The sequence below is a fragment of the Notamacropus eugenii genome, chromosome 3 (genome assembly GCF_028372415.1).
Source record: "Notamacropus eugenii isolate mMacEug1 chromosome 3, mMacEug1.pri_v2, whole genome shotgun sequence".
NCBI lineage: Eukaryota > Metazoa > Chordata > Mammalia > Diprotodontia > Macropodidae > Notamacropus > Notamacropus eugenii.
The window spans coordinates 3,438,973-3,450,709 of NC_092874.1; positions in this window are offsets into that span (position 1 = coordinate 3,438,973).

Here is an 11,737-nt window from a genome sequence, read left to right on the forward strand (position 1 = left end):
CAGAACTAGTTAGATTTACATACTTGATTAAATTTGTTGTTCCCTCCTTGAACCAAATCAGATGAGAGTGCCTCTCAAAGAATGCTCCTCTCCCTCCCATTTTTCCTCTGCTGCAATATAGTTTTGTACTTCTTCCTGTGATGTAATTTACCATTTTCTTCTTCTTCCTTTTCACATCTCCTGTTACAATCCCTAAGCATCCTTAAATTCCATTTTATCATCACATTATTTACTTTCTACCCTTTCCCTATATCTATGTAAATCCCTTTTATATTTCATAATAGATGTACAATTCTCAAGATTAACAAGTACCATCTTCTTTTATAGGTAAACAGTTTGCCCAAATTGAGTAACAAGTTTTTCGTTTCCCCTGTATACCTTTTTATACCTCTCTTAAGACCTGCGTTTGAAGATCAAATTTTATATTGCGTTCTGGCCTTTTTGTCAAGAAGGTCTGGAAATTGCTTATTTCGTTGAATGTCTATATCCTTTCCTGAAATGTTATTCTGAACTTTGCTCAGTAATTGATCCTTGCTTGTAGTCCCAGCTCCTTTGTCTTGTGAAATATCATATTCCAATTCCTTCTATCTTTAATGTAGAAAATGCAAGGTCCTGTGTGACCCTAACTGTAGCTCCTCAATGTTTGAAAGGTTTCTTTCTAGCTGCCTGTAGTATATTCCCCTTCACTTGAGAGTTCTGGAATTTGGCAAAAATTTTTCTTGGTGTTTTAGTTTGAGCTCCATTTCAGGAGGGGAACGGCGGATTCTTTCGATGATTATTTTGCCCTCTGGATCTGGCACTTCTGGGCAGTTTTCCTTGATTATTTCTTGGAAGATATTGTCCAGACTTTTTTTTTCATCATATCTTTCTGGCAGGCCAATAATTCTTAAGTTTTCTCTCCTGGGTCTGTTTTCCAGACCTGTTGTTTTTCCAATTAGATATTTTACATTTTCTTCTATCATTTCATTCTTTGGATACTGATTCTTGATGTCTCATAATGTCGCTAGTTTCTACTTGTTTAATTCTAATTTTCATCAAATTATTTTCTTCAGTTAACTTTTGCATCTCCTTTTCCATCTGTTCAATTATTCTTTTAAGGAATTATTTTCTCCGATTAGTTTTTGTACTTCCTTTTCCATTTGTCCAATTTTTCCAGTTAGGTTTTGTGCTTCCTTTTCTACTTGTTCGATTTTCTTTTTTAAAGAGCTGTTCTCTTCAGTGAATTCTTTTTTCATACTTTGAAATCATTGGTCGTTTTTCCCTCTATTTTGTTCTTCAGCTGTTCCAGGAGGACTGTTTATGCATGTGAGCAATTCATAGTCCCTTCTGAAGTTTCAGATGGGAGTACAGTCTCAATACTGACCTCTGTGGTATTCGTGTTTTGGTTCTTATCCCCATAGAAAGATTCTGTGGTCTTTTCTTTCCTCCTTTTCTTCTTGCTCATGATGTTGGTGCTTTGTGTGTTGTGGCCTCTGGTTCTATCAGGTAGACTCTAAAGAACTTGCTGCTGAACTGGCTGGTGTCAGAAATCAAAAGCAGGTGAAATCTGTTTGTTTTTCCTGTGGATTGGCCCTGGGGCTAGCTTGTTATGTGTGGGGGAGGGGTGATCTGGTCAGGGGATATCTCCTCAGCTGGGCTCGAGCAAAGGCAAACAAAGGCTTGGTGATCCCGACTGTCTTCTCACTTCTCCTGAAGTGCTTAGGCACTGGGTCCTAGTGCAAGACTCTACACCCCTGGAGCTCTGGCTGTCTGGGACAGCTCTGTTCCTCAGCCACAGTAAGGGGAATATTCCTTTGCTATTTTCTTAGCCTCACATGATAGGAGACTGTTTGCCCCTCCTGCTGATCCCACTGATCCAGGATTTTTCTGGGTAAATATTTTATGGTTCTTTCAAGGTCAACAAGGGGAGGGGAAGAGAGCATTTACTGATCACTCTGCCATTTGGGCTCCCAGAATTTCAGGTAGGTGGCTTACAAGCATTTAATCTGTGGGCTGAAAGTCTCAGGAGCAGATGCTACAGATATCTGGGACTCCTTCTGCAGCTCTCACTAGCTCTGCTCCCCTTGACTCTTATCTTGAGCTGCTATCCTGCTATGCTGCCACTTCCTCAGACTTCCCCCTGGGTTTCCTGCTTATCTGTGCAATGGTAAGGATGCTATGCTGTGCTATATTCCTTCCCCATCCTGGAATAGATTCTTCCCATAGATCTTCTAGTCTTCCTGGAGCATGAAACTGCCACAGTCTGTCTCCTATTGGATTCTGCACCTGCAAAATTTGGTCAGATTCTCTTTTTAGAGGTATCTGACAGAGTGTGTCTAAGAGTTTAGGTGAGTAGTTGCTCTCACTCTGCCATCTTGGCTCTGCCCCCATACTCACTGTTTGTTGAACACAAATTTATTTTTGACTCAGTAGAGAAAATATGTCTTTGAGCCTCTTTCCTAACAAGGAGTCTCTCTTGCATACATTAAGCTCAAGACAGAACTCATGCCAGTTTTTGTTAGTCACTGTGACCAAAAATTCATCACCCACTTACCAAACTGGAGAAGAGGCAATAAGAATTGAATTTGGATAGATTTTGGACAACAGACCTGGAATCCATCCCCAAGCCCAGAGATCATGCTACAGTAGAAGCACCTATGGGAGTCCCTGGAGAGTCATCTCCAGGCCACAGTGAGACAGGCAATAACTTAGGAGAAGTCCTTAGGAACATCCCTTAGGATAAAGGGTAGAAAAGTATTCAGGATTGCAGAGGCTAGGATTTGAAATAGCTGATAGCCTCAGTGGAAACAGGTTGGACCAATCACTTTGTACTGCAGAAGAGCTTCCTAGTCTAAGCAGAGGACTGGAAGAGGTCACGTAGGTCTAGTAGGAGGCAACATTCTCCATGAATTAACTTTACAAAACAGTTCAACTTGAGCTTTGAGGCTGAAGGTCATTTCTACTGCTTCCATATTATTTAGGAAAATACTCCTGTAGGACAATGAGTAATGGGAGGTTTCTGATGTTCCTTAAGGAAATAAGTCAAGAGTTGTATATATTTGTTTTTGAAGAGCAAAATAGACAAAGACAACAAAGTACCACCCTACTTCATGCAGGAAAGGAAGGACATACAGGGTGACACCTCCACAAAGTCAACCCAAGTTGGTGCTTTAGCACTGGGTGCTAGTGGCATTAGAGAAAAGTTTGAGTAGATCTTGGCCAATGAAAGCACAGCATCTTTATTTCATGGGAAATGTTTGACAGCCCCAATTCTGAGGAAAGATGAATATAAGAGGCATCAAAGAAAAAAACATAGCTAGATGATGAAGATCATCATATCTGGTCATATCACACATATCCTAGTGATTCTTTTTGGAGGGAGGTCTCTTATCATTTCCTCCTATTCCTTCTCTACCTTCCTCAGCACACATGTGCAGATCACAATGGTCACTCCATGACATTATAACCCCTTCCAAAGAGTTGTAATCATTATACTGTTTGATCTAGCTTGTGTCTCAGTTCCTGGTTCATATTTGAGTACTTGAACATATTGAACTACGGACTACTGCTATTTATCCCTGTTTTATTTTGGCATCCCTCTCCATCTTTTATTATTCTTTTGTTCAAAATACTTATTAAGTCTGGAATATGTGTGTGCCTATATTTATACAAGTATACACACAAGTATGCATGCATGCACACATACTTACATACCCTTGCATACTTATATCCTGTATCGATGAACACACACACACATTTCCTGTGTGTGTGTGTGTATGTATATGTGTATATATATATATATATATATATATATATATAGATAGATAGATATAGATAGATATATATATATATAGATAGATAGATAGATAGATAGATAGATAGATAGATAGATAGACATCTCTACAGATATATAGATAGATATAGATAATATCTAACTAACCAGACAAGGACCTTTGGCAAAACCTTGAGAACAAACGATTGCCATAACCTGCCCCCTGAAATATTAAGTAGATGATGCTATGCAGGGCAAATATTACGATGTGAAACCTTCATAGCATTAACCTTGAGTTCTGTCGCTGATAAACTGTTGAAAAAGTGACCTTCAGCAAGGAAGTAAACTTTAAAAAAAATCTCTTTCTCCTCCGTCAATGAGACAGGATAAGAATATGTGACTACCAATCTTGCATAGATCACAGTGAAATCAAAATCAGTGGCTGCATTGTGTGAGACAGTGATCAGCTAAGGAAAGTGCCCGTAGAAATGGAAAGCAGCCCTGTTCACCACATTTTCCATTTTGTTATGTACTGTAATGGGCGAATGACCCGATATTGAGTTGGTCTTACTTTGGTGATCACTTTCTTATCATGCACGTTTGTTTCACAAAATAGATTATGTTTTATGACATCTTTCCACTTAAAGGGAAGCACATCGTTACATGGCTGATTTCATCTAATGGAGAGATTTATTGTCATGGTGAAGTGAAAATGTGATAAATGTGTTTCCTAATTCCATCTCTTTCCAATCTGCATATTTCACATTTCAGTCAAATCCTACTGATTGTCAAACAGTGACGATGCACTGAAATTGTTGAAAAAGAAAAGAAAAAAACAACAATAACGAATGGAAACCTATGTGTTAAGGAGATCCAGCTTTGACAACTATGTTTCTGACTCTTTCCAAGAAAGGATATTCAAATTTAGAAGAAGGAAATCAAGACTTGACTGTATTTTCAGAGACCAAACACACCCACTATCAACTCTCACAGATGGGACAGAAGTAACTCATTCTGAGAAAATAGGAAGATTAACAGGTTCAGATAATCTAGCAGTACAGTACTTTTCTTGATTTTCTATGATCTTTGGCCAATATTTCCCTTCTTGTCTCCACTCCTCTGTGAAATGCTGTGTCTGTTGGCACATTGGGCACAACTCTCTTGTATATTCAGTGATCCATGGGTGTAATTCCATGGGTTCAGAATCTGGGACCAATAATGCTGTGAGTTATGCAGCAGAACAAGAGTAAAATTGGTTGGATTTATTCCATAGAGTGAAGAGAGAGCTAGGCTGGCAGGAGGCAAAGGGATGGTCCAACTCAAGGGGTGAAGAAGAATTCTTTATATGAAAGGCCCATATATGTGATCAGATTTAAAGACTGAAGCATATGGGGAGTGAAAAGAACAATGGTCTGCATGTCAGGGAAGCTGGGGTATAGGCTGAGCTCTGGCATGTTCTTACTGACATCAGGTAAGTCACTTCATTTCCCAATCCTCAGTTTCCTCCTTTATTAAAGATGGCCTGAATAGTGTGAGGCCCCATCTCTTCAGATGTATTTTCCTTCAAAGCTCAATTCAAATGCTGCCTTTAGCATGAGGACTTTAGTTCCTCCCCAACCAAAATTACCTCATTTTTAGTATGCATGTTGCTTGCAAATACTAATACCTGTACATGTTTTCTGCTCCAGTAAATGGAGGCTTCTTGAGGGGCTGGATTGGTTTTGGTTCTCCTTGTTTTCATAACACATAGCTCTTCATGTACATTGAGTGACTGATTGGAGAGAGTGGCTGGAAACAGTTGGTGACTGTTGAGGATGCTCTGGATAACCCTGGTGTTGATTCCATGAATTTCTAGTTGGGAAGATAACCTCTTTGGGAGAGATATTTTAACTATGAGTTTCTCCTAATACAGAACATGGCACCTCAAAGTATGGCTCTGTGCTGCCTCTTAAGCCATCCTATCAGTATGTAAAAAGCTACTCATGCTGTCCCCTTCACATGATGGTGGAAGTTTATTGCCTGGGAACACAGAGGGCATAGGAAACTGCAAGGGCTTTACTGTTGTAGATGATATGATGCTCATCAACATATCAGGAGCTCTGAGGTTTGGGCCATGTGTACATTCCCGTCCTCATCCCTGAAAAAGGCTCAAAGTTGTGACCTCCCTGACCGTAGGTAGACCTCTCTGGACAAACTCCTTCATCCCTCAGATGATAGATAGGCAATCTACCAGTACTCACAACTTTTCTTGCTGGAGGCAGCCTCCAATAGCCCACCTTCCTCAAGCCTAGAGAGACCTTCATGTTCCAGGATGTCTGAGAGAAGGGCTTTTTCCCAAAGCCTAAGGTGGGCTGGGACTGCAATGGATACTGAGACAATACTGGAACTTCTAACTCTATTTCAAAATTTGAGACTTAAATGGATGAAGTCTTCATACATCTGTCAATGATTTCTTGCCTGGTTAAAAATGGAGTCAAGTTCTATGAAAACTAATTAAGAAAAATGCTTTAAAAGTTTCAAAGTGATTCAATGGCATTTTGAAAAGTCAATGGTGTCCTCAGTGGTATCAGTATGTACCACAACTGCTTTAAAAAGCATATATGCCTCATAAAAATACAAAAGGTGATCCTCCACATTTTCTTTTCCCAGTCCAGAATGTTGTCACCACACTTCCACTGTGATTTCCAGCCTCAATTACTGGAGAAGTCTTGCTGTCCTTGCAGCAATGGTGACCTTGGCACATGGAGCAACTGCAGATGAGAACAGTCTTCTTTACAAGACTGTTGTGTAGTGTGGCTTGTCACTTCAGCCTCACTTCTGGGCTCTCATCTTTCTTAGGTCTATGAAGCCTTTTCCTAGTAGGTATATTATCTGGTATTCCCTCAGTCACCCACTTTGATCTCTTATTTTTAGCCTTATTTATTGCACTGCTATGTCACAGATTATAGGAGATGTAGCAAGGCAGATGGGAAAGAGTGCTGGCCTTCAAAGGGACCCAGAATCAACCAGTCCTATACTGAGAGATGCAAATGACCATAGAGCTGGCTTCCATAAAGAATGAGGAAACTGAGACAGGACAAGGTCTGACAGTGTGTTCCCATAGCAAGGAAATATCTGATCTGACTTTGAATCCAGGTTTTTCTGTTCTTAAGTCTAGTGCCTTACCCATTACCAAAGACTGCCTTGGATCCGATGGTCTCCTGCTGAGTGATCACAGAGGGTGACATAGCTTGTCTGTTCCTAAGCTTCATTTTCTATAAAGTAGGGATCACCCAACAGAAATACCTCAAGGAATTGTAAAGAAAGCTCTGTGAGTTAGTGTTATGTATGGTTTCGCTTTTATATAGTAACAAATAGTTAAGTCATAAAGACATTAGAATTTGGGGGGTTGATAATAAGTGACCTCCTCTGCTAGGGGTCTTGGACTGGATGCTGAAGGCCTGGTCATTCTTCACCTCCCTACTCAGGGCTCAGCTCCCTCTGGCTGGCTGGCCAGACTCCAGAGCTTGAAACTGACTTTAGAAACTTCCAGGAGAATGGATGGTTAAGCTTTTATTTGGAACAATCACATTTCAAAGATAATTCTAATGATGCTTTTTCAGTGGTTCTTGTCATTTTAAAGCCTCTGTACAAAGTACCTAATCCTGCCATTCTCTTTCCCCATAAGATAGTGGGAGCACTTGCTGTTATCTGGGGCCCTGGGGACCAGAGAAACCAACATTCCAGCATAGATTCAGTGAGGACAATAGTGAGGCAGAAGATTTTAGATAACAAGAACCGGTCCTTTAAGACCATCCATGGAATTAACACAGAACACCTGGAGAAGAGCCCTAATAAGGAACAGATAATGGGACAAATAAGCTCCTGCCTCTGAAGTCCCATTGCCTGGAGTGTTCATTCAGGCATTTGGTGTCAGGACAGGGGAAGGCAGGATCTTGAGGATGACATGTCTGATCTGCAAGAAACTGTCCTTTCACTGGTGCAGTGACAACCGTGAACCCTCTCCAACCTGGTAGAAGAGAATGGGCTAGAAAACCCATCCTCTTTCAGCTAAATGGGTGCTGGGCCTCTTCAAACTGAACCTGAATGGACATTAGATGGGAGGCTTACAGGTTGTTGCTAAAGCCTTTTTTCAGAATCTTTCTGCAACTGAGAGAACTTTGCAGGATGTGAGCTTGGCTAGCATCTCTCTGAATATCTCAGTGTTCCAGTGAGGCATGCAGACATTACTTTAGTGAAGGAGGGAGTTTGTGAAAATAAGGAAACAAAAAAGAAAACACTGGACTAGAATAATATACCAATAGCCAGTTGGATTCAGGGGCATATTTTTCTTTATATGTTTATGTCCATCTTTGGTTTACCAAGGAATTAAGCCCCAGTATGCCACTGGAAACTATCAATGTCCCAAGGAATATGTGAAAATCACATTTTCCAAACAAATGAACCTTATGTATTAAATTAAGGACAAATCAATAACAATAATGATCTCAGGAATTTGAGTGGTTTACTAATTTCCTAATGATATTCAATTTTTCATCTTCTTTGTTTTAATTCAGAATTTAAATATATGCATGTGTGTGTGTGTGTGTGTGTGTGTGTGTGTGTGTGTGTGTGTGAGAGAGAGAGAGAGAGAGAGAGAGAGAGAGAGAGAGAGAGAGAGAGAGAGAGAGAGAGAGAGAGAGAGGTGGTATTCTCTTTTTTCCCCTAATAGAATAATTGTGAAGACAGTTTTTTCCCAAAGACAGCAGTGCCAAGCTTGCCATGTCCAATGGGCTGCCTACAATCCACAGGAACTCTCTTTGGCCAGAAGTCTCTAGCCCAGAGACTTTATTGGGCTTACTTTCCACAGAACTCTTGGTTGGTATTGGTTCAGGCTTTAAGCCCTCTGCAGCCTTTTCCCTTCCATTTCCTCAGACAATACATGATGTAGTGCCTACTGTTTCTTCTGCTGGTGATCAAGGGAGCTCTCTGGCTAATCCTGTGTGTGAAACCAGGTGAAAGAGTTTTGTATGCATGCAAGGAGCAAAAGCAGAGGGAAGACAAAAAACAAAAGGATTGAGAGAAAAGCCATGAACATGATGAGAGCTGTTCCAAGTCAAAAACGTTGTCTATAAAAAAAAAATAGATTAAGAAGATAAAAAGATGAAGTTCCACATTTTACCTTGAAGCTAATATGAGGTAAGCCAGAAATAGGCCCCGAAATAAAGTGAATTCAATTGTTATACTTAATGTCTAAAGAAGGCTACTATTGAATAAATGCTAAGACCTTTTGGGGGACATAAAATGACTTCCATTCCAAGAAGGTGACCCTTTGTGTGCATATGTAGACAATAATTTTGCAACTTTGAAAATTAGTATAATAAAATGCTTTTGACTGAAAGTATTTCTGATTGTGTGCAGAATCTCTGTGTGAATGAATGCCTAAGGGTGAATGGATGTAACTAGAATGGGCCAAACATCAACTCTGACCATGTTTCTGATGAGCCAATATGAAATTAAAATCAGAGTCAGGAGCTGGGAGGGCAGACAAAAGGTCAGAATCCTATTCTTCAATCTCTTTGAAAGCTCAAAGTCTGGAAACAGGGGATTGTTCTAAATCAGAAGTTGCCTTCATTTAGGACTTACAACTCTTTCTATGCAGGTCCAGGGTGGCTAGAGGTAAACCAAGTAGCACATCCTACAAAAAGCAGTCTTTGAATAAGAAGAGTTCTGGATTTGCAGTGAGTGCCTAGGCTAGACTTCTGGCTTCTCTGATTACTAGTGTGACCTTGGGGAATTCACCCCACATTGGACCTCAATTGCTTCATATGCAAAATCAGAGAAGCAGACAAGGTAACCTATAAAATCTATGGTGATGGAGATATTCTTTTTTGTGTGCTTAGTGATTCTTGACCAACGGTTGTTAGTCCATATGATAGCATGCTACTAGATATCAAGCTGTAATGAATTATTTGAAGAATCACAGAAGCCAAATTCAAAGCAGATTTTTGTCAGCTATTATCTTTGAAGATGTGGGGCTGAAGCACCTGTGAAATTTATCCTACTACATTTAATTGTGACCAGATTTGGCCCATAGAGGTCAATCATTCTGAAAGTTATCATGGACCAAACGGGAAAAAACAAACAAACAAGAAAGCCAACTGATGTTGGTGGAGAGAGTTCTCTGTTTGGTTTCTCAATTAATGTTGAGATCTCAGTTAAACTCTTAACTCCAGTGAACACAGACACTCATTGATGGGTTAATACAGCTGACTTCTCCATTCTGGCTTTTTTCATCATTAGATCATCTGGAAATAATTATAGTGGGCATCCTGAGACTTTGACATGGCCATTTTCAATTCAATTCAATTCACTTGAACTCAGAATGGTCATTTGTATACCTGTGATGCACAAAGCACTTTGTACAGATACAAAGAAAAACAACTAAACATTCCTATTCTTAAGTTATGTTGGAAACAGCTACAAGATTTAGTGAATAGAGCACCCACTTGGGGTTAGGACTCAATACATAAATCCAAAATCGTTACAAGCATTTATTAAAAGTTTACTGTATGCTAGGTACTGCGACAACTACTGCAGGCATAAAAAAGAGAAAAACAGACCTTGGTGTCAAAGAATCACTGAGGCAGTTAACATTTATTAGCCACCTACTATGTGCCAGGTGCCATGCTGATAACAAAAAGAAAAGCAAGATAGTTCCTGTTCTCAGAAGTCACACATTTCAGTGAGAAGAGGGGGGTTGAGCAGCACATACAGAAGTATGTACAGATAAGATATGGACTAACTAAACTTGGAATAATCTTCAGATGTAGGCACCAATATTAAAGAAAAAAGCAGCAAATCTTCTAGAAGGCCTAAGAAGTCTGGACAGAAGCTCACAGGATCTGCCTCTCCTACATTGTTTTCTTTGTGATGGTAAATTGGATCATCTTTTGTCTTCATTCTTACCTAGCCTTTAGTCATTAAATGGGTGTTGCCTGAGACCTGGAAAGACCTTAATTTAGAAAAGTCAAAGTCACTCATTTCATCCTGAGCCAGTGGTCTTTACCTATGTTTTGCCCCTGGACTCTGATGACTGAAGGAGAGAGTGAGGCTGATGACTTTCTGCTACTTGGTCTCACTTAAATCCAATTCCCATGTATGTCAAGACATCACCCTTGTGATGTCATTGGTGAAGGATGAACAACAAAGGAAACCAGGAGTTGGACACAAGAAGGTCAAAATTCCAGGAACGGGTCCAAACTCTAATCTTAACTCTTCCACAGAGCTCAAGACAACCTGAATTTGACTGTTGCTTCAGACACTTGTAAGCTGTTGATCCAGGTCAGGTCATTTCCCCATCCCTTTCATCCTCAGTTTCTGCCTCTATAAAATGGAAGTAATAATAGAATCTAATTTTCAGGGTTGTTTTGAAGATCAAATGAGAATATATGACAAGTGTTTTGTAAACCTTAGAACTACATAAACACAATGACAGTGCAAATGATTGCAGAGTTCCTAGAACACTATAGGGAATATAATATGATTTTTTTTGATGAAGATAAAAAGATGAGGAGGAGGAGAAGGAGGAGATTTATGAGAATGATAATGAGGACAAACTTGGTAGAGAAAAGACCTAACTTTAATGTTTCCCTTAAAAAAGGATTCTTCCCCCAAAATGCAAAATCAACATAAGGTCATGTTAATATTCCCTGATAGATGCAAAAGCAGGATTAATTTTGTTCAATAATTTCCTGATTATCAGTAACAAGTAAGGCATAAAATAGGGGCACATTCTCCCCAAAAGATTTATCCAGGTTTGTACAAAAGTCTTGGGCAATTCCAAAGTTGGAGAGGAATTCTTCATGGATGCACAGAAATGTCTGTTCAAGGACATATTGTGTAAATAAAGAGGAGGAGGATGAATGCCAGGTTCAAGGCTAATAGGGTAGTTTGGCTATATCTACAGAGTGGATAAAGGGAAATAATATGAAATAAGGTTGAAAA